The sequence below is a fragment of the Mustela putorius genome, unplaced genomic scaffold, assembly GCF_011764305.1.
Source record: "Mustela putorius furo isolate JIRA1106 unplaced genomic scaffold, ASM1176430v1.1 tig00003899_pilon_pilon_pilon, whole genome shotgun sequence".
Taxonomy (NCBI): domain Eukaryota; kingdom Metazoa; phylum Chordata; class Mammalia; order Carnivora; family Mustelidae; genus Mustela; species Mustela putorius.
The window spans coordinates 583,307-606,978 of NW_025422048.1; the positions used below are offsets into that span (position 1 = coordinate 583,307).

The 23,672-nt window shown below is 46.3% G+C and overlaps 1 protein-coding gene across 8 annotated transcripts in view; it reads left to right on the forward strand.

The window, feature by feature from the left end:
• Window positions 1-23,672, forward strand: part of GAB3 (GRB2 associated binding protein 3) — a 92,246-nt gene that overhangs the window by 23,295 nt on the left and 45,279 nt on the right. The window lies entirely within an intron of this gene.

The following is a 23,672-nucleotide window of genomic DNA, read 5'->3' on the forward strand; positions in this document are numbered from 1 at the left end:
GCGGCCGCCCGCGCTCTTGCCGACGCTCACTTCAGGCCCGACCGCAGTCGTTGACTTGACCCCTTTCCTACTTGCCGCGGGTGCGAGCGTGGCTTCGGCTGCGCGACATGGGGACGGACTGCCAGCCGAGCCCGTGAGCGTCCTGCACCTGCCACTCCCCTTGCACCAGTTTTGCCTGATCGCCACCCCCTCCCCTCCGGCAACCACCAGTTTGTTCTCTGGATTTATGCAGTCAAATGCTGTACCACGGAGCTCTACCCCCTGTTTCTGCTTTTGTTTGTCTATTCGTTTGTCTTATTCTTTGATTCCACATATGAGTGAGATCGTATGATGATTGTCTTTCTCTGACTGACTTATTGCACTCAGCATAAGACCCTCTAGGTCCCTCCATTTGTTGCACATGGCAAGATTTCAAGCTTTTTTAGGGCTGTGTCCATGGACCACATCTTTCTTACCCATTGGTTTATCAGTGGACACTTAGTTGTTTCCATAAGGCTGCAGTGGATGGAGTGGTTCCTACATCTTTTCAAATTAGGGTTTTCATTTTCTTCAGATTAATACCAAAAAGTAGAAATGCTGGATCGTGTGGTAGTTCTATGTTTTCTAGTTTTTGTTTTGTGAAAACTCCATATTGTTTTCTTCAGAACCCACACCTTGTCTTTCAATACAGACATGCAGCCCTGTGAATTTCTCCGTTGGGACTTCTTTAGTGGCATTCCAGAAATTCTGGTATGTTTTTTTTTTATTTGTATTCAAGATATTTTCTAGTTTTTCCTGTTATTTCTTCTGTGACCTGTGTATTTAATTTGTAGACATAGTTCTGTTGTTGATTTCTAATTTCATTTCATTGTAGTTAGAATACATACTTTGTATGATTGGAATCCTTGTAAATTTGCAGAGACTTGATCTAATATATGGTTTATCTTCATAAATGTTCTGTGTGCACTTGAAAAGAATGTGCGTGTTATTGTTGGGTGGAGTGTTCTATAAATATCAATTAGGTCAAGTTGGTGGATAGTTCTACATCCTTGTTGATTTTCTGTCTTCTTGTTTTACCCATTCAAAGAGGAGAGTTGAAATCTCAGACTATAATTGTGGGTTTGTCTGTTTCTCCTTGAAGTTTTATCACTTTTTCCCTCATATTTTGAACCTATATTATGAGTTGAATACACGTTTAGAATTGTTACTTTATCTTGATGAATTAACCCATCATTATGAAACTACCTTTTTTATTCTTGGTATCATTCTTTGCTCTGAATCTACTTTGTCTGTAGTTCAAGGTCATTGTAAGAGCTTATTTCCTAGGACTGCTTCTGGTAATAAACACTATCAGTCAGGCTGTCGACGGGAAAACAGAAGCCACACGAGATACTCAACAGAGACAATGCCATCCGTATAGGCTGTGGTTTATGTGGATCTCAGAAGGCTAGAAGATCAAAAAGGAAGTACTCAGATATTAGTAAGTATAGATATTGCTGAACAAACTGGGGCATAAAGGTGATGTTTGGCAGGAGCACAGCTGAGAGCCTGCAGGAGGGGAGCCTGCAGCCGTGCATCTCTTGCTCAGACTCTGAGGGCGGGGTGCTAATGCAGTCGGTGCTCATGCCTCAGAAGTGGCTCGAGGAAGCTGACAGCTGGAGCTGGGGCTGCCTGCTGCCACTGGGCAGATGCTGATGGCTGCTGAGAGTCCTGTCTCCCTCTTCCCTACCTTGCATTCTTCCACCAGTGTTTCCCATTAGCAGAACCCAGCAGGGAGACATCCAGAAAGGGAGTCTGAGAAATATGTTTGGTAGATCTACTCTCCAGATTTGTCCCAACCTTTCTCTCGTACTTACTATCACTCTGTCCTTTTGTGCTCAGTGTTCTGAGGTACTCAAGTCAAGCCTTTAGCTCAGTGATTATGGGTAAGTTGTAAACTTTCTACTGTTCAGCCCATTGATTGGTAGTCATATTTTTAATTTCTAAGAACTGTTTCCTCTTCACATCAGCATTCACATCTTTTCTGGGTATCTTATCTTGTGAGAATTTTCCCTAGCATATTTATTATATCCTGGCTTTATCCCTCACATGCATACAGATATTTACGGGAACCCATTTCTAGAAAGAGGGAACAGGAAGTGCAAAGGCCCTGCAGAAGAATATATTTGAAAAAAAGCTTTTTGAATTCATTTCATCTTCAAATGCCTGGTGATTCTTGGTTTTCTGCTTATGTTTGTATTTGAGGGTCTAGATCAATAGTTTCACTGAGGGTGAGGTTTCCCCCCGCCAGATAGGGATACCATATTTAGCAAAAATAAAAAGTTAAATTTCAGATGATAAAAACAAGTAATTTTTTAGATTTATATATTTATTTGGGGAGATGGATGGACAGAGGGAACGAGAATCCTGAAGCAGACTTCCCACTGAGTGCAGAGCCTGATACAGGACTCGATCCCAGGACCCTGAGATCATGACCTGAGCCGAAATCAAGAATTGGACACTTAAGCTTAACCAACTGAGCCACCCCGGTGCGCCAACGAGTTTTTTTTTTTTTTTTTAAAGATTTATTTATTTATTTGACAGACAGAGATCACAAGTAGGCAGAGAGGCAGACAGAGAGAGGAGGAAGCAGGCTCCCTGCTGAGCAAAGAGCCCTATGCAAGGCTTGATCCCAGGACCCTGGGATCATGACCTGAGCCGAAGGCAGAGGCTTTAACCCACTGAGCCACCCAGGCGCCCCGAGTTTTTTATTTTTATTTATTTATTTTTTTTTTTAGTAAAAGTAGGTCAGCCCTATCCTCAGGAGACATTTGGCATCATCTGGAGACATTTTTGTGCTGAGCGCTCATAGGGAGGGTGCTCCTGGCATCTGGAGGGTAGAGACCAGGGATGCTGCTGAGTATCCTGCGTGTGCATTGGGCCCCAGTGTCTGTAGTTCAGGAGGGAGAAATTCTGTTGCAGATTGAACAGTCACTTCAGCTGAAATGAGAATCCTGTTGACAAATATCTGTTTGTTGTTTTGTTCTGTTTTAAAGATTTTATTTATTTATTTTTGAGAGAGAGAGAGAGAAAGCTAGTGCACGAGCTGGGGCAAGGTATAGAAGGAGAAGCAAACTCCCCGCCGAGCAGAGAGCCTGATGTGGGGATCTATCCCAGGACCCCAGGATCATGACCTGAGCTGGTGGCAGGCACTTCACCAACTGAGCCCCCTAGGGCACCCCCAAATATCTGTTTTTTTTTTTTAAGATTTTATTTATTTATTTGACAGAGAGATCACAAGTAGGCAGAGAGAGAGAGAGGAGGAAGCAGGCTCCCTGCCAAGCAGAGAGCCCGACGCGGGGTTTGATCCCAGGACCCTGGAATCATGACCTGAGCCAAAGGCAGAGGCTTAACCCACTGAGCCACCCAGGCGCCCCCCAAATATCTGTTTTAATTGCAGGAACCTGTTTCTTGTTATGGTGAAGAGGAAGGCCAGTACCTGGGCTTGTGTTCCAGCTGAAGGGCTTCAGGAGTGCCTGGAAGTCTGTATGTTTAGTCTCACCACCAAGGAGGCTTGCTGCCTGAGTCACTTCTACCCTGGGGCTTTGTGACCTCAGCTCCTGATGAGCTCAAGGAAATAAAGATTCTGTATTCTGTTCGGTGTTTCTTGTCAGAGTGGAAGGGATATTCCCTGCAACTTTCTGCATCTTAGGCAGAAACGGAAACCCTGGGGCGCCTGGGTGGCTCAGTGGGTTGAGCCTCTGCCTTTGGCTCAGGTCATGATCTCACGGTCCTGGGATCAAGTCCTGCATCGAGCTCTCTGCTTAGCAGGGAGCCTGCTCCACCCCCCGCCACCCCCCCACTCTGCCTGCCTCTCTGCCTACTTGTGGTCTCTGCCTGTCAAATAAATAAATCAAATAAAAAAAGAAAAGAAACGGAAACCCTTTCTGTTTCTCTTCTGAATTTAATCAACTCTTGTATTATTATTTTATTTCTTCTTGGTGTTTATTAATTTCTGTTCTCAGCTTTTTGCATTTGGATGACCTTAGCCTCTGGCTTGTGTTCAGAGGACACATCGAAAGTTTCAGATTTACATGGTCATCATCACCTCGGGTGGTTTCATTTTTTTCAACTTTGGATTTCTCTAGCTCAGTTGGTATCTATATTAGTGTAAGATAAGGGTATGACTTTATTTTACAAACTTAATCAACTTATCCAACACCATTTGTTGAGTAGCCTTTCCTCTATACATATCTTCCTTTTTTAAAAAAAATGTAAGCTCTCCACCCAGCATGGGGCTTGAACTCATGACCCTGAGATCAAGAGTTACACGTTCCATGAACTGAGCCAGCCAGGCACCCCTCTACATTCTTCTCTTTTTGTTGCCAGAGAGTGTATTTTTAAGGAATATATGCACTTGATAAAGTAAAAAATAAAAAAAATAATAGCCAAGCGTATTCAAGTGAGTCTCCCTCCTTCCTCTTTGTGCCAGCCCCTTGGTTTCCCCGCCAGCTTCTTCCTTGCAGAAGTGTATTCCGCGCATGTATAAGCGTATTGGGGGCGTAGATGGCTGCGCACCATACTCGCCCTTTGCTAGCGGTGTATATTGGGGATTGTTTCCTTTCAGCACATACAGACATCGCTCATTGTTTTTGACGGTTTCACAGTCACTGTGTGGAGGTACCATGACAGACTTTTTCTTGTTTGTAGGCTCCATGCTACTGCATTACAGAGTATCTTTGTACATTGGTCTTTGTGGTTATGTGCAATTATGCTTGTGAAGAAAACTCTTAGAAGTGGAATTGCTGAGTCAAAGCGTATGTGACTATAGAATGCCAGTCTGTGTCAGTTTCCCCGCCCAGCACTGGCGCACGAGAGTGCTTGTCGCCCTGTAGCCCCTCCAGCGGAGTGTGTTATGAAATGTTTGGATCTTTGCAAAGTCAATAGCTGATAAATGGTGTCGTGTTTTAATTTAATTTATCAGTGAGGTTGAGCATCATTGCCTGTGTAAAAGCTCTGTGTATTTCTGTGCCTATGATGTAAGGGGTGGTTTTGCTTGGTTGATCTTCCTGTCTTCCTTACGCTTTTGTCTTGGCTTTTAAGCTGCTATTGAATAGGTAATAATATGTTTACATGTTTCAAAAGTGAAAAGTATATTTAAAATATACATTGAGAAACCTCATCCACACCTCTGTCTTCATCTAGATCACCCTTATCCTGAAAGTAAACATTTTTAGTAGTTAGGATTAGGGTTAGGATTAGGGTTTTTTCCTTCATCCTCCCAGTATTTTTCTTTTCTTAAGAATCTTTAATTTTAATTTTTTAAAAGATGTTATTCATTTATTTGACAGAGACAGCGAGAGAGGGAACACAGGCGGGGGGAGTGGGAGAGGCAGAAGCAGGCTTCCCGCCGAGCAGGGAACCCGATTCAGGGCTCCATCCCAGGACCCTGGGATCATGACCTGAGCCGAAGGCAGATGCTTAATGACTGAACCACCCAGTCTCCCCTAAAAAGATTTTCCTATTTATTTGAGAGAGAGATAGTATGAGTGTGAGCAGGAGTGGGGGGGGGGGGCGGTGGGAGAGGGAGAGTCTCAGAGACATGCCCTGCTAGTGGCAGAGCCCACATGGGGTTTGATCTCACGCCCCTGAGATCCCATTCTGAGCTGAAATCCAGAGGCAGATGCTCAACCAACTGAGCCCCCCAGGCACCCCCTTCCAGTATTTCTTTATATAAATACAAGAAAATGTGCATTTGCTTTGTTATTCTTTTTTACACAAAGGTAGCTTACTCTGTATACCACTGTGCATTATGGTCTGTTGGTTCCAGAACGTGCACAGACGGCCAACAGACACGCGAGAATGTGCTCGACAGCACTGACCACCAAGGAGATTCAAATCAAAACCACAGTCTGAGGTCACTTCACACCTGTCAGGATGATCAGTGCCCAAAAGATAAGCGACAGTAAGTGTTGGCCAGGATGTGGAGAAAGGGAGCCATTGTGCACTGTTGGTGGGAAAGCCAGCTGGTGCGACCACCATGGAAAACAGCATGGAGGGGCCTCGAAAGTTGAAAACAGAGCTACCTTAGGACCCAGCAATTTTACCTCTGGGAATAAATCCAAAGGAAATAAAAACATTAACTCAAAAAGGTATTTGCACGCCCACATTGATTGCAGCATTACTTGGAGTAGCCAAGACATGGGCACAACCCACATGTCTGTTGGTGGATGAAAGATAAAGAAACTCCAGGGCATGTGGGTGGCTCAGTGGGTTAGAGCCTCTACCTTTGGCTCAGGTCATGATCTCAGGGTCCTGGGGTCAAGCCCCACATCTGGCTCTCTGCTCAGTGGGGAGCCTGCTTCCCTTCCTCTCTCTGCCTGCCTCTCTGCCTACTTGTGATCTGTCAAATAAGTAAATAAAATCTTTAAAAAATAAATTTTAAAAAAAGATGAAGAAACTGCGGTGTGCATGCACAGTGGAATATAATGCCGCCACAGTGAAGGAAATCCTGCCGTTTGCAACAACGTGCACCAACCTTGAAGGCATTGTGCAAAACGAAGTGAGGCAGAGTAAGATAGATACCGGGTGATCACACTTATGTGGGGAATCTAAAAACAAAAGCAAAACAGAAATCCCTGAATTCATACACACAGAGGACAGATGGGCGGTTGCTAGAGGCTCGGGGCAGAGTGGGGAAAATGTGTGAAGGTAGTCAGAAGGCATACATTTCTAGTTATAAAATAAATTAGTTCTGAAGATGTACTGTACAGCATGGGGACTAGTTAATGCTACTGAACTGTATGTTTGAAAGTTGCTAAGATCTTAAAAGTTCTCAAAGTAATTTAAAGTTTTCTCCACATCAATGACCAGAGTTCTTCACTGTTTTTCTTTAACACTCTTGTAAAACGTTTATTGATTAAGTAATCTCTACTCACGATGTGGGGCTCGCGCTCATGATGCTGAGGGGTCTAATCACTGTCTAATCCTCTGTTTTGACCAGTTCCTTATTTTGCACATCTGGGTGGTTTTCACTCTGACTGCAACTATTGCCACAACTAATAAAGTTTTGTGTATGTGACATTTTGTATTTGTGCAGTTATATTGGTATGATTCCCAGAACTGGGATTTCTGGGTCAGTGAATCTATAAGTTTAGTAAATATTACCACATGTCCCATTTTGCATTCCTACTTGCAAAGTAAAATAGGGCCTTGCCAAAAGAATATGTTGTCAAATTGTGGGACTTTTGCCATCTCATAGGTGAAAAAATTGTATTTCTGTGTAGTTTTCATTTGCAGTTCTTTGATTCAGAGGGAGGCTGATGTTTCTTCATTTTCTTGTGACCAACGTGCTCTTCCTCCACCATTGGTCTTTTAGTGTCAATTTCTGGGAGCTGAGAAGTCCTTTGTGAGAAAAGCTGTTACAGTTTTCCCCAGTTTGCCATTTGTATTTTTTTAAAGATTTTATTTATTTTATTTGACACAGAGAGAGATCACAAGTAGGCAGAGAGGCAGGCAGAGAGAGAGGGGGAAGCAGGCTCCCCGCAGAGCAGAGAGCCCGATGCGGGACTCCATCCCAGGACACTGAGATCATGATCTGAGCCGAAGGCAGTGGCTCAATCCACTGAGCCACCCAGGCGCCCCATGCCATTTGTATTTTGTGTGTACATGTATGCAAAAAAAATTATATCTAGTAAAATGTGTCGATATTTTCTATACCATTATACTATACTTATTAAATAGTTCATCTGGGCTGCCTGGGTGGCTCAGATAGTTGAGCATCTGCCTTTGGCTCAGGTCGTGATCTCCAGGTCTGGGGATCGAGCCACATGGCTGGCTCCCAGCTCAGTGGGGAGTCTGCTTCTCCCTTTCCCTCTGCCTCTCCCCCTGCTCATGCTTTCTCTCTCTCAAATGAATAAACGGAATGTTTAAAAAAAAAAAAAAGGTTCATCTGGGGCGCCTGGGTGGCTTAGTCAGTTAAGTGTCTGCCTTCTGCTCAGGTCCTGGAGTTCTGGGATCAAGCCCCATGTCTGGCTCCCTGCTCTGCGGGGAGTCTGCTTCTCCTTCTGACCTTTCCCCTCTCGTGCTCTCTTTCTCTCTCTCTCTAATAAATAAATAAAAATAAAATCTTAGGGAAAAAAGTTCATCCATACCCCCACTGATTCTAGATACTGCCCTTCGTCATCATAAATGACATTCTTGTCCTTATTTCTGGGCTTTCTGTTCTCTTCCATCAGCCTGTTCATGAGCCACTCTTACACCGTTAAGGACTGCTTGTCCCTCTTTATTCTTCTTTAGGGTTTTCCTGGTTTGTTTTTGATTTCTGTTTTCGCATGTGAACTATAGAATCAACTTGCTTAGTTTTAAAAGAAAACTAGTTAGTATTGGGGCAGGGATTATGTTGGATTTCTAAATTAACTTCTTTTAAAAGATTTATTTATTTGAGAGAGAGAGCATGCACATGGGCGGGGAAGGGCAGAGGGAGCTAATCTTCAGGCAGACTCCACATTGAGTCCAGAGCCCAGCTCGGGGCTCGATCTCACAACCCCTGAGATCACGATCTCCGCAGAAACCAGAAGTCAGAGGCTTAAGTGACTGGGCCACCCAGGTGCCCCTAAATTAACTTTTTAAGGCTGAGTGACATTCTGTGGAATATGCATGGATATTAGCACATTTTCTTTATTTATCCTTTGATGAACACTTAGATTGTTGTAATATCTTGACTATTGTGAATATGCCATAACGAACGCGGGAGCGCAGATCTGAGACACTGAGTTCAGTTCTCCCGAGTATGTACCCCGAAGTGGGTATGAAGTTTCAGTTACGCAAGATGTGTGCGTTCTAAAGACCTGCTGTACAGCCTAACGCCTATAGTGAACAAGCCAGTATTGCACACTGGAAAATTTGTTGTGTGGGTCATCTGTAATCAGTGTTTTTACCATACGCAGAGACACAAGGAAACTTCTGAAGGTCATGGGTATGTCTGTTACCTTGGTTGTCCTGATGGTTTCATGGGTATCTGTATCTGTTCAAATTCACATTAATTATGTGGAGTTCTGTGTATGTCACTTCTATTTCAATAAAGGTACCTTGTTTGTTTTTTAAAGGCAGTGGTTTTGAGCTAGGAGAATTTTTTTTCATGCTAGTAACATTCCACTGAGTCCTGTATTACTGTTTTTCTCATCAAAAGTTATTGTTAAATTTTAAAAAATTTTTTCAGCATTGCTTGTGATCATATGATTTTTTTTCATTGAATCTAGCAAAGCAGTTAATCCTCCTAATAAATATGTAATATTGAACCATCTTTACATTTCTGAAATAAACCCCAGCTGGACAGGGTCCTTTTTTTATTGTGTTGCTGGATTAGGCAGGCTATTTTCCACTGGATTTTTGTATCAGTATTCATAAGTGAAATTGGTTTTTGGTTTTAAATTTGGCTTCATTATTTCTGTAAAATCATAGCAGATTTTGACAAAAAGGTCATACTTGGTCCATACAAAAGTTTGGAAGCTTGTCACATTAAAAAAAAAATGTTTTTTAAACAGGCTGCATGCCCAGTGTGGGGCTTGAACTCATGAGCCCGGGAACAAGAGTTAAATGCTCTGTACATTGAGCCAGCCAGGCACCTCCTACTCTCGAATATTTAAGTAGAGTTGGAATGAACAGCATTTAAAATTTTGGCAGCATTTCCTTCTAAACTGATGCTTTCTCCATTCTCCCTGTTTCTTCTGTGGATTTGTCTGTTTAGTCTGTATCCCCCCAAGTCAGTTTTGTAAATTCTACTTTTCTTGAATAGGTCTGTTTCATTCTGGCTATCAAATTCATCTATGTATAATTTTACAAAATGGTTCCTATATTATTAGGTTTATTTTTCCTATTTCCAGAGCTCTTTCATTGTAAAGTTCTTCTCTCTCACCTTTTCCCCTTTTGGTTAGATTAAGCTCACGGTTTTTCTAGTTCATTGATTTTCATTTTTTGCTGTGAACCAGCTTTTTGGTTATTCTACTTTTTAATTTTTCTAACTCTTTAATTACTCCTTTTCTATTGATTAATTTCTCCTTTTGGCTTGGTGTATTTTAGAGATGCGGGAACGCCATGTAGACATCCCAGAGTTGTAATTTGCAACAGAAGCTGACCCTGACTCATTTAAGCAGAAGGAGAGCTTATCAAAATGATACTGGGTGGCTCATATAAATGTTGAAAGGGCTGGAGAAGCAGCTTTGAGGTTAAACAGCCAGGAAAAAACAACCCAAACCACAACTCAGAACTGGTTTTGGTGAGAAATTGGCTGCCAGTGCTGCCGACCTGTTGACTATTATTGTCAAGGTCACTGCCATCAACACATTCAAGTAAAATGAAGAAAGAAAGAGAAAATTAGTGAAGTGTGATAGCAAGGCAGAGCGTATGCATGGTTCCCTTTTGCTCAGGGATCTTCGCCTGGTGAGGTGCCCTGAACCTTTATTCCTGAGGAGTCTGCGTCCTTGGTGGTACACCACCAGTCTATTTTGGATGGTGGGAGCTTCGGGGACTCAGAATCCTCCAGAGGCCCTTAGATATTTCCATGCCATTTGTCACGTTCCCAGCCTCACCTGTTTGTTTCTTTAGTTTATTTCTCCACCTGCCAGGGCTTGAACTCATGACTCCAAGATTGAGTCACACTTCACCCACTGAGCCTGCCCGGCACCACTGCCCACCCGGATTTTCCTGGAATAATTTGGTGTCTTGCACTATTAAACTGAGATTTGCTTTGAGCTACGTCAGCCTGTGGGTTAAGAGATAAGAGATTCTGTTCACACTTTCCTAGAAAGGCAGCTGTTTTGCCGTGTTTTGGGCCAAGAGTTTAGGTCTTTGAGCTCATCATCCCTTTTCCTTCGCATCTGCAGCGCATTTGGAAGCAGATGCCTCATGCCCTTTCCCACTGTTCTGTGGTATGGTGCACAGAGCTCTGTCTCCCCATCCCACTGCCAGAAAGCCCTTCTCTTCAACGAGTGGAGTTCATGGCTGGTCGCTGGTTATTTAATGAGGTGGCTGAAAAGCTGTTGTGGGGTCTCCGCATGGATGTACAGAAGGGGCGAGAGTGGGACATGTTGACAGTGAAGGCATAGCCATGGGTATCTCATGAAATGCTGGCCGCGTGGTGACCAGTCATTTGTTATGTGGACATGGTGACAGGAAGGTGGTTACGTAACATGCTTTGCAGATGATCATGTGACTGTGAGTGGCCGGGGCTGAGGTTCCATCTCACTGGGCCTTGAAAGCGTGCAGAGTGCCCGCCCCGCCCCCTGTGCCTCCTCGGACCCGGGCCCCACCTGGCGGGTCTCATCCACGGTTGCGGGGCTGGGGGGCGGGGGGGCGGGGCGTGGGGAGGGCAGCAGCTGGAGATGCCATCAGCTTTGTTGTGGCTGCAGTGCGGGTGACTCAGCCTGCACTTCCTGTCGAGGTACTGCATTTTCCTCCGTGCTTTTCTCCTGTCTGTTCATGTGCTTTCAGGCTTTCATCTGTCCTTTATGGTTTTTTTTTTTGGAAAATATTTTATTTATTTATTTGACAGAGATCACAAGTAGGCAGAGAGACAGGCAGAGAGAGAGAGAGGAGGAAGCAGGCCCCCTGCTGAGCAGAGAGCCCGATGCGGGACTCGATCCCAGGACGCTGGGATCATGACCTGAGCCGTAGGCAGAGGCTTGAACCCACTGAGCCACCCAGGCGCCCTCCTTTATGTTTTTCTAATTGAAGTGTCCTTCACGGACAACATTTACACATGTGAAATGCCACTCAAAGTCGCAGTACCATGCGTGGCCCTGCAAAGTCGCACATCTGTTTCTGCTGTGAGCGAACAGTTACTTTCTCAGCAGCTTTCAAATGCGTGCTTCACGCCTGCTGGCTTCCGCACCTGCTGCTGTAGCTCAGGTCCCAGGACTACTCTTGTGTCTTCTTTAAGTGCAGGAACTGGCCTTAACATGTATTCCTGTGAAATTTCACTTTTCTCTGTAATTGGTCTTCGTGCCGGCCCGTGAGGATCTTTCTGGGTTTGACTCTGATTTTGTCATCTAGGCCCTGGGAGAAGAGACCAGAATTCGGGGCTGAGTCCTTCTAGCTGCCACGCTCAGGTTAGGGCACGCTGAGTTTGTCATGACCTTGGGACATATAGCAGTCGTTCGGGTAGCTTTGTGCAGAGCTCAGGGGTGGTCTCTGGGCTACAGAAGTCATGGGAATGGACGAGATGATTCAAAGGGAACGTGATGAGTAAAAAGAGAAGGGCTGTAGGGTGGAACTTCGCAAGGTCCCAGCGAAGCTTGGGGACACGAGAGCGGAGAGCTCGCAGGACGCTGCCAGCCAGCCCCCCCTCCGCCCCACCTCCCGAGGCCCCAGCAGATGAGGACACAAGCCGCAGTGGAGACCACAAGAGTGCGGCTTCTTGCTCTTTCTGCTGATGCTGATTCCCAGCAATCCTAAAGCACTTGGTGAAGAAATGGGCAGGGAAGACAGGAGATGTGTGGTGCGGAAAGGTGAGAGACAGGAGATGCCAGTGAGAAGCAAAGGAGAGGGAAGCAGTCTACTGTATCCCGGGCAGACACACAGCTGCCTGTAGGTGCTCATAGTCAACAGCAAATGTGTGACTTCCTGAGAGACTGATGGAGCGAGTCGGTCACCCACTCAGTGGAACTCATGTCGTTGGTACATGCAGTTCTTGTTCTTCTGTCAAGAGGGAAATCATTCCTGCTTGTCTGTTGTTTTCAGTTCATTTGTGTATTCTTGGAAAGATTTATTTATTCACTTGAGAGACAGACAGATGGCGCACACACATGCCAGTAGGGAGAGGGACAGAGAGAGAGCCCAGCGGCAGACTCCCCACTGAACGTGGAGCCCAGTGTGGGGTGTGATCCCACAACCCATGAGATCATGACCTGAGTTGAAACTAAGACCTCGATGTTTAACTGACTGTACCACCCAGGCACCCCATATTTACTTGTTTTTGAGTAATGTCTGCGCCAAAAATGGAGCCCAAACTCACAACCCGAGATCAAGGGTGGTGTGTTCTTTGGACCCAGCCAGCCAGGCGCCCCCGGTTGTCTCTGTGCTTGTAGCAGTCGCACATGCTCATTGCCTCACGCCATGACTTCATTAAGGATCCTAAATAGTGATGCTCTGTCTCTCATTCACTCTTAGAGACTTCATCAGTGGTCAGTGAATATTACCAGTTAGTATCCTACAACCACCCCTGTTAGGACTCATACCACAGACTGATACTGGAGGTCATGCCCCTGTCCAGCCCCAGGGGCCCTTGGCTTCCTGCTTGTGGGATCGCTCTTGTTGTAATAGAGACCTTTTGGGTTGGACTGGGGTGAGCTTGAAGTGTCTGGGAATCTGCACAGCACACTCCTTACACCAGGAGCAGCGAGCGAGCTCAGCTGGGGCCCCGGCGAGTGAATCCGGGCACCTGCGCTTCGAGAGGACAGGAGGGCCTGGGGCCTACAGCACGGCCTGCATCATGGCCTTTAACTTTTCCTGAAACAGTAGAAGGAAGACTGGAGGGCTCTGAGCACAGAAATGACATGATTCCTCATGACCTCTAACAGGGTCACCCGGACAGCTGCCCCAAGAGTAGATTGGGGCAAGGGCTGTAACCAGAGAGTGGGTGAGAGAGTGGGTGAGCGGCGACTGCGGTGACCCAGGTGACAGGGAGGTGTATGCTGAAGGTAGAGCCGGCGGGCAGTTCGCACGGATTGGTTCTCCGTGACAAGAAGAAAGCAGTCAAGAATTTCAGGGCATTTTGGCCTCTAGCATTTGGACGGTGCAGTTGCCATGTACTGAGACCTGGAAGCCCGTGGAAGGAACAGATTGGGGGACCCAAAGTGCCAGAAGGCTACATTATCGAGAGACAGCTCGTGAAAAGCCGCCTTGAAATTTTCTTGAAATTTTGCTTCTGTTTTAGACATAGGAACTTTATACTTCATTTCATTCAGACGTGTAAGTGGGATAAGGAAATTGGAACCCGAAGAATGACGACAAAGGAGAGCGGACTGGAGCGGTTATGTTATATGGCCTATGTGTATATGTGTGGCTTGTGTATCAATAGTACAATTTATTCACCCTTTTCATGGATATTTAGTTTCTTTCCGATTTTTAGACATTACAAATAACCATAATAACCATAAAATAACAATAGGAAGCTATGGATACACAGCATCATGCATATTTGAAAATTTATGTCAATCTGATGGGCAAAGGTATCCTATTTTTATTTTTTGAAAGGTTTTACTTATTTTTTTGAGAAAGAGAGTGCAAGTGCACAAGCAGGGGGCGAGACGGGGGGACAGTGAGAGAAGAGCGACATGCTGTGTGACATGCATGTCACATCTTTAATTAGCGGTGTTTGGATGCATGATTTCTGGCTATCTGTGCCTTCTGTGAAATGCTTATTCATGTGTTTTGCCAAGTCTTCTTATTACTCGTTTATATGTATCTTAGTATTTCATAGAAGCTCTTTGTGTGTTTTGTTTATTAAACTGTAGCTGCCTATATGTTCATTATCTCAACTGTGCTCAAGGGTCTTTCACTATGTCGGTATTTGGGGTGTTTTGTAAGCAGATCTGTAGCTCTGTTCTCTTAGAGTTTCTGTGAGTTGTCCAGCATCTCACAGTTATGTTCCTGTAATAATGAAACATAAAAGATTAACAGAAATTACAGAAAAAAATTTTTTTAACAATCATGGATTGGGAAAGGCTCCCAACTTATGTCAGACTGGATGTGCCCAGAGACCCTGTGTAAGGTGGCCCCAAAGCTAGGGCGGCCCCACACCTGCTGGCTCAGGAGTGGGGCAGGCCCGTGTTGGGGTAGAAATAGATCAAAGTCGGTTTCCTTCCTCTGCCCCTCGTTTACTTGCCTGTCTGAGCCCCTGAGCAGATTTGCTCGCTGTTCTCTCCCCAAGTGCCTAGAGTGAGTGACATGCCTGACCGTGCCCTGTCTTCCTGCCAAAGGGAACATCTTTGGCTGGTCCCACTGGCTGTGCCTGTCTTGTGCGTGCTGTGTGACGGTGGGTTACTTGTCTGACTCACTTGCGTCTGTGTGCACAGTGCTTGTTAGCAAAGCCTTTCACTGCAAACTTTATTCTGTTCTGGAAACTCCGCTTAGTCTGCCTTCTTCACAGGTAAGAATTTTTCCTTGCTTCCCACAGAGAAAAATCCCTTGCCGTTGCTCACTGAAGGGTGGCAGCAGTGACATGCTGCCTGGGTCCCCCAACGGACTGCTTTGTGGCCCCTCCTGGTTGTTTCGGTTCGTCTCCACCAGGTCCTGTTTCACAAGAAAGCAAGTCTGTTAACACTGTGGCTTTCGGTGCTGGCAAGAAATCAGTGGTTTGGGGTGTTGGCAGTGAGAACCATGTAATTAGAAATTAGTCTGAAGTTGAAGTGGTCATTCAGCCTCACCCAAATTCTCACCCCCGAATGAGAATTCTAATGTTGCCTTGCCGAAATCAGAGAGCCTGCAGGGTCATCCTGTTCTGTACCATAACTCTGAAAGGAGTGAAATGTGTTGTCAGGTTATTGCCTGTGAGACAGACGCCTGACTCAGGAAGTTTGTGTGGTTGAGTTCTTTCAGACTTGAGAGCACAGGTGACTTGCATATGGTTTAAACTAGTTGGGCACAGAAAAAGCCATAAACTTCTTCCATAACCTTGACACCAAGTTAGGGCAGGAGATTCCAGTAGAAAGAAAGAAAATTATAGCTCAATCCCATGTACTACAGATACGAGAAACTCATTGCAGATGTGTTGTATTTGAACGTAAGAAAATGACAAAATTTCTGGAAGAGAAAGTTGTAGAATGTCAGTGTGATCTTGAGACAAAGCTTGTGTTTATTCCACTATCCATTCAGTCAGTTCATCTCCTAAATGTTGCCATGCACTATTTTAGGCCTTAGGTACTTCAAAAACAATATAAACTTCCAAGGCAGATGACGAACTGTGAAACATTTTTTTATCATGTGTGGCAAGCAAAGAGTTCATATCCTTTATCTCCATTAATAACCTTTTCAATCATTAGCAACAGATTAGCATCCCAGTAGAAAAATGGGCAAAGTATGCAAAGAGCTGTTTACAGAAGGACAGACAGACGGACATGACACATAAGACATGACATGCAACCTCATTACCCAAATGTAAACAACCAGATACTCGTTTGCTTTGGTCTGTGAGACTGCCACCACCTTAAAAGAGGTTTCTTAGAAAGTTGGCAGAAAGAAGGAACATATTTCTGAGTACATGTTTGCACACGAAGCTCATTGAAAAGAATGAAAATAACCCAAAATAGAAACAGAAGAGCCAGCCAAGTCCTGGAAAGACCCTAGGTCACTTGTACCTCTCCTCACCCCCTTTGGAGGGCATGGTTTTGACAAAATAGGAAAGTGATTTCTCAAAGATTCCAGTGAAAAATTCTCAACTCTGTCCATTCCAGACCCTCAGAAGTCACAAGTGCAGCAGGACAGTGATGGGAAGAGGTGGCTCTAAGGCAAGCATAGATGGGGAGGCTGAGGCGGGGGCAGTGCCACGATGACCTGCCAGCACCGAGGACCCCCTTGAGCTGAGCACACTCAGGCGCTGAGGCGGAAGTGAGTCTGGCTAGTGTCGTCATGTCACAGCGCATCTGTTCTGGACCCGTCCCCAGCAGTTCACGCAGCCCGCATTTCTGAACCCTGACTTGCACCTGTGTTCCTGGTGGGAAGGAAGGGCGTTTGGGTCAGCGGCCAGGAGGCCGAGGGGCTTTGCCTTAACTTAACTGTGAACAGTAAAGTGTTCCTCCTCGCACCAGATGGACGTGTCTTGAGCTAAGCAAGTGGTGAAACCGACTTGGAATCGGGGACACTCTTTCCCTCTCCAGGGCAGCTCTATGGGCTGGCCCTTGGGGTCTTCGCTGCCCCCGGCCAGCAGCAGCTTGGCCAAACACGGGCGCCCTGCGGTCCCCGGGGCAGGGCAGTCGCTGCTGGTTGGTGGTGGGTGCTGGCCCGAGGTGGCAAGCCGTGAGGGCCGCTTCCTCCGCTCAGAAAAGAGTTCCTTCTTGTCAGAAGAGCTGTCACTGACAGCTGAGTGCTACCACCATCCAAGCAGGACCCTTTGAGGACCCTAACCCTTCTCCTGCTCCCTTTCCTTCCCTTCGACCTGCCTACAGCCCAGGCTCGCACCAGAGGCCGGCGTGTCCTGCAGGATGTCTCTGGTTTCTGGGAATTCATGCACGGCCCTGTCTGCCGTGTGCTTGCTAAGCCTTTCCGGCTGCCAGGGTTAGGTAAATGTCCGCCTCTGTATTTTCAATACCGTTTTCATTTCCTCTTTATTTTTAAATTTGTTTTTAAGAAGACTTTATTTATTTATTTGTCAGAAAGAGAGAGAGGCAGGTGGAGGGAGAAGCAGAGAGGCAGGCAGGGAGAGAGGGGGGGAAGCAGGCTATGAACCTGGGGTACCGATGGCCCTTCTTTTCACGACATCTGTATCTTTGGGGTAAATATCCAGTAGTGCAATTTCAGGGTCATAGGGAAGCTCTATTCTTAATTTTTTAAAAAAGATTTTATTTATTTATTTGACAGACAGAGATCACAAACAGGCAGAGAGGCAGGCACAGAGAGAGAGAGGAGGAAGCAGGCTCCCCGCTGAGCGGAGAGCCCAATGCGGGGCTTGATCCCAGGACCCCGGGATCATGACCTCAGCCGAAGGCAGTCGCTTCACCAATGGAGCCACCCAGGCGCCCCTCGAATTTCCATTTAAAATGTGAGTCTTCAGCCCCGGAAGAACTAACTTTGACACAATGTGCACTGAAACAGAGATGCAGCAGTTTATGAGCTTCCTCTAGGCGCACACACTGCTGGGGCATTTTAAAAAGATAGTTCTTGGGACACCGGGGTAGCTCAGTTGGCTAGGCGACTGCCTTCGGCTCAGGTCATGATCCTGGAGTCCCGGGATCGAGTCCCGCATCGGGCTCCCTGCTCCACGGGGAGTCTGCTTCTCCCTCTGACCTTCTCCTCGCTCATGCTCTCTCACTCTGCCTCTCTCTCACTCAAATAAATAAATTAAATCTTTTAAAAAGATTATTTTCAGCATTAAACCTCAGAGACATTACATCTAATAACCCAAGAGATCCAGTTTTCCAAATTCCTGTATTTGAGGAAAACAAGAAAATCTCTTGGTAGACTGAGCTCATTTTTATAAAAATAAAAAAAATAATAATAACCCTGCTCTCATTCTCCGGGAGCACTTCACACCATCCTCATGCAGGCCAGTCTGCTCGGTGAGCACTTCCCTCCCTTCTTCCTGACTCACTCTGGGGGCGTCCTAAGCTCTTTGACCTCATGCTGCAGTCGTGCAGAGCAGCTTCTGGTCTCAGTGGAGCACACTGTTGAGACCCAGGCTCCTGAGGTAGGTGGTCGGGGTTCAAAGCCCACTTCTGCCACATGTTAGCTCATGCACCTCAGCTTCCCCATATGTATGACGAACGTGTACCTCACAGCATCTGAGCGAAGGTTGAATGATTTAATCCAGTCCATCCAAAGCACTGAGTATGGTTCCTGGGACATCTCTGTGAACTATTACTGCTATATATTGGGCGAAATCTGTCTGACTTAAGATCTTCGTCTTGCTCTGGTACTGATGTCATCTCATTGTTAGTGGAGCCCTCATAGCTGTGCATTCACTATGAACAATGGGGAATGTCCCTAGAGGACACACAGCCATGGACGTGAAAGTCCTGTTTTATCATTTTTTAATTGTAGTAAAATATACACAATGTGATGTTGGTTATTTTAATCATTTGTAAGTATAAAGGTCAGTGGCATTAAAGACATTAATGGGGCGCCTGGATGGCTCAGTTGGTTAAGCGTCGTACCCCTGATTTCTGCTTAAGTCGTGATCTCTCAGTTGAGAGATTGAGACCCGAGTGAGGCTCCACGCTCAGCAGGGAGTCTGCTTGCAAATTGTCTCTCTCCTTCTCCCCCTGCCCCTCCCCGTGCTCTTGTACTTGCTCTCTCTTTCTCTAAAATAAGTACATAATTCTTAAAAAATACATAAATACATTTACAGTGTTGTGTAACCATCACCATTATCTGTACCCAGCACTTCGGGATCAGGATGATTTTTAAAAGTTTCTTCTCCTCCGTTCATGTCTTAAAAGATTTCCCCACCAGCCAGTTCATTTGTCAAGTTGTCACCTCAAATGTTCCTTCAGACTTGATCGCCTCCTTTGTATTTCGGTTCTACCTCAACCTCTTAATCTATCACAGAAACTAATGACTAATTTCAAATAGCTGTTTGTTCCGGAGTTGGTTTGGGCCCATTGTTCCCACCCATCATTCTGCATCCTGAGCCTGATACCTAATGGACTGGCGACCCTCCCAGGTTCACACACCTGCAAAGTTGATTAGCTGGTCTTAATGACCGCCGAGAATCTGCCATGTAAAAATTAATGAGATACTAGGCAGGACACTCCATGGTGCTCAGACTGACAATGCATGAGGAAGGTCAAGTCCATGTCATGTAGTGTGGCACACTTATCTCTGCCGAACATTCCTCCTCGGGATTCCTCCTTCCAAGGTCCACCACACTGCAGAGATACGGGATTTTTCTGTGTCTGTTGACAGCCGTGGAAGCTGATTCTGTGGGCCAGGCCATCTCCAGGACAATCACAGGAAGTTATTCCATGCCTGGGACAAGTCCTAGCTCTATCTGGCAGCAAACAGAAGGTTACAGGCCATCAGGCTGAAGGGTCACCAGTAATCCCAGGGCTGGTGGCACTGAGCCAGGACAAAGAGGAGCAGTATAATGTGCTCCTGGAAATTCCCGACCTGCTGCCCTTGGGGCCCATGGCTTTTGCGGTCCCCCTTGGCAAGGAAGTAGAAGGTGGAGAGAAAGTAGAACATTATCCAGAATTCTGTTTCTTTGATGATTTTCACCTTTTGCAACCCATAAACACACCCCAAACTTCCTGAGCATTTTCATGGCAAAACCACTGGGAAGAGAATGGGAGATCCAAGTCATTGCCAAATGTTCCCCTTCATCTCGTGTTCTGGGACCACATTCACGATTCCTGGGGGGCCTCACAAATGGCAAGCGGTGACCGAGTTGTTAGGTTTTCTAAACACTAACTAGCACTGGCTAAGTCTACTTCAATAGCAGCACACCAACAAGAAAAACCCGGTGGGGGAAACCTGCTTGTAGAGGAACAGTGATGAGGAAGGTTGTAAGAGGAAATGCAAAGTCAGGAAATGGGGCTGAGTCTTATTTCTCTTTTCCTTTCTTCCTCTGTGTCTCCTGGACTCTGGAGAAGAATGTATGTAAAGGGCCAGAAATAGTCCACTTTGGGAGACCGATCAGCGGAAGTGGTTCTGAGAGTTCTGTGCGCTAACGCAGTCTTTGCTGAAAGGGCTCTAATGAGTGACTGCGAGGGTAACACTCCATCACTGCTTCCCCCCACACGCTTCCCAGTAAATGCAGGAATGGCAGGAGCAACCAGCTGGAAAACCTGCCTGCTGACATTTCCAGACACCTTGCTGGGTCACCAACCAACCCCCACTGTTTTCTTTCTCCTTTAATTTCAATTAAATTTTAAAGAAGATTTTATTTATTTTTTTATTCATTTATTTATTTCACACACACACAGATGGAGAAGCACTGAGCAGGGAGCCTGACATGGGACTCTATCTCAGAACTCTGAACTGAAGGCAGACGCCCAGCCACTTGGGCCACTGAGGCGCCCCTAATTTCAACTAATTTGTATTCAACTTCTTAAGTTTAAGAATGTTCTTGAACACTGAAAGGGGAGCTGTGAAACTTGGATTAATAAACAAGACCCTTCATGTCTCTGAGGACCAGCTTCCTTTTCTGGAAGATTAGCCCGTGTAGGCTGTCCTCTGTCCACATGGCAGCTTTTGTCACAGCGCTTGGCCCACGAGGGCTCGGCGGGCATCACAGGGATCCGCGCTTCACGGGTCCAGCCAGTGAATGTCCTTTCACCAGAGCGTCGAGTCCGTCTGCCTTTAATGCACATGTCTATGCGCTTGGGCTGAAATCAAGCATCTTGTTGGCGCCTTCTGTTTGCCCCGCCCTTGGAGATTTCCTTAGCTGTGCCTTCCTGGTTTCTTGCGGATCCAGGCTCTGTCTGTAACTTGTTTAACTAGAGCCCCAAGCGGCCGGAGGCCTTTTCTCATTCATTCCCTTATTGTCACTTTCTTGCACAAGCAGCCAGTGACATGGGCGTATCACGTGTCGCACATGCACTCATGGTGGCACACATGGTGGCTGTGGCGCGTGCCAAGACCATGAAAGCCGCTGGAGACACTTCGGGGACCCGGCAAGTGATGTTCGTGCCGTCCCCAGGCACACGGGCAGGATCAGAACAGGCCTGAGCAGAGGTGTCCCCTGTGGCAGCGGCGATTGGGACAGCAGCCGCTGAAGCGCTCAGAGCCGCCGACTCTGCCGCCCTGGCTGCTCTTGGCCAGGAGAGAGCGAGCCCAGAGGCCCGCACAGGCCCTCTAACGGGTTAAGTCCGAAACTGCTGAGGCAGGGCGCCCTGCTCCTTCGGCCGAGTGGGAGCTCCTGGCTCCGAGGTAGCTCGCGGCCCCGTCCTGTGTGGAGGAAATGATTTCACAGCTTTGGGATTTCACCGCTGCAGAGGGGGAAGGGGGCCAACTCCGCTGGAATGAAGGGACAGGAATCACTCTGGCCAGAGAAGCAGTTTAACCCCAAGGTGTCTCTTTACAGCCTCAGAGACTTTCAGGATGTTTCTCAGTTCATTTCAGTGTCTCTCAACAATGGACACAATCCAGACGGGCCACTTTAGTTTTACTGGAGTGAATTCTGGAGCCCAAACTTGCTCGAACCCAGCCAGGTATATGTCACTGTGCAAGTGCAATTGAGTGCACAAATAAAGTGCTCCAATTTCAGCTTTGATTATCTTAGTAACCAATAAAAGCTCATCGTACATGTACTTAGCTGATCCTTCTCACACTCCCACTTTCTTCCTGGTTGATTTGAAAGCCCGGGACCACAGTGCCTGAGGGGTCTGGTCAGTGGAGCATCTGCCTTTGGCTGAGGTCATGATCCTAGGGTCCTGGGATCGAGGCCCACGTAGGGCCCTGCTCCTTGGGGACTCTCCTTCCCTCTCTCCCACTGCCTGCCATTCCCCCTGCTCATGCACTCTCTCTCTGTCAAGTAAATAAATAAAATCTTTTTTAAAAAGTCTTTAAAAAGTCTTTAAAAAAGATTTTATTTATTTATTTGACACACCGAGAGATCACAAGTAGGCACAGCGGCAGGCATGGGATGGAGAGCAGGCTCCCTGCTGAGCAGAGAGCCCAATGCAGGGCTCGATCCCAGGACCCTGAGATCATAACCTGAGCCGAAGGCAGAGGATTTAACCACTGAGCCACCCAGGTGCCCCAATAAATAAAATCTTTGAAAAAAAAAAATAAAGGTCCAGTACCAAGCCTTGAGCCTACCTGAGGTCCAGCTCAGAGATCATGTCTGCCTCGTTCTGCATCACATCCCCAGTTCGTGGCACAATCCCAGTGATTAGGTTTCTTATGAACCCACAGAGCTAGTCCTGTTTCTCAGGAATGGTATTTTAAACCTCGGTCTGTGATACCATGAAATTGTATGGAATCCATGCATTCAAGAAGCATCAGCCCACAGAATAAAGCCATGACCCACACACAAGGCCTCTGCTGGGTGCAGTGGAGCACGGAAGGGGGGCAGGGGAACAGACAGCAAATCTCAAACAACAAGAAAAATGCCAGGTATTAGAAGTGGCATAGAGGGAATTAAGCTAGGGTGATGTGGTGGGGAAGGCGTGTGGCTGGCCCCTTGAAGTTAGATGAGCAGAGAAGGTTTCTGAAGTTGAAGCCTCAGTGACAGGAACATCAAAAAAAACCACCAGTTTATATGGGATTTCCTAGGCCATATTAGACTTTGGATTTTACTGTTAACGCATCAGGAAACCTTCAGAAGGGGCTAATGAATGGAACAACATGATCTGATTTCGGTTACTTAGAGGTCACTGACTTCTCTGTCGAGAACGAATTTATTGCGGGTGTTGAGAGTGGATGTGGGTGACTCGGGCCAGGGTGGTTGTAGGGGCTGCGGACAGAGAAGTGGGTTGATTTGGAATGTTTCGAAAGCAGAGTTCACAGGACTTGTTAATGCTTTGGAAGCAAAGATCACGGCATGGTTTGGATTTAGAAGATGGATGCGTGGGGGTAGCATTTCCTGAGAGACTGAGGGCCATGAAGTTGAGAGCTTAGTTTGGGCATGTTAAGTTTAAGAGACAGATATGTAAGTGTAAATATCTGATTGTTGGTTACATGGGTCTGAAGTTCCCGGGAAAAATCCAGGTTGGAAGAATACTTTTGTGAATCATCATCAAATACATAGTAGTCAATGGGTATGAAAGTCCAAGAGGCCACTAAAGGAGAGTGTTGTGTAGCTTGATAAGGGAAGGCAGTGCAGAAGGGATGGTGGAGGCGGGGGGTGTGGGAGAGAGAGTGAGAGCTCGCGAGAGAAGGACAGAGTGGGCGCACATTTCTTCTGGTCCGTGCGTTTCATCATGTCTCTAAGGGGCTCATAAGCCATAAAACATGAGGAATTCTCTGCTGAAATGGTCCCCTTGAGACTGTGGTTCAGAGACAGATGGATTCTGCTTGTCTTCACAGGGCTCTGAGCTATAAGCAGATCGTTTGGAGAA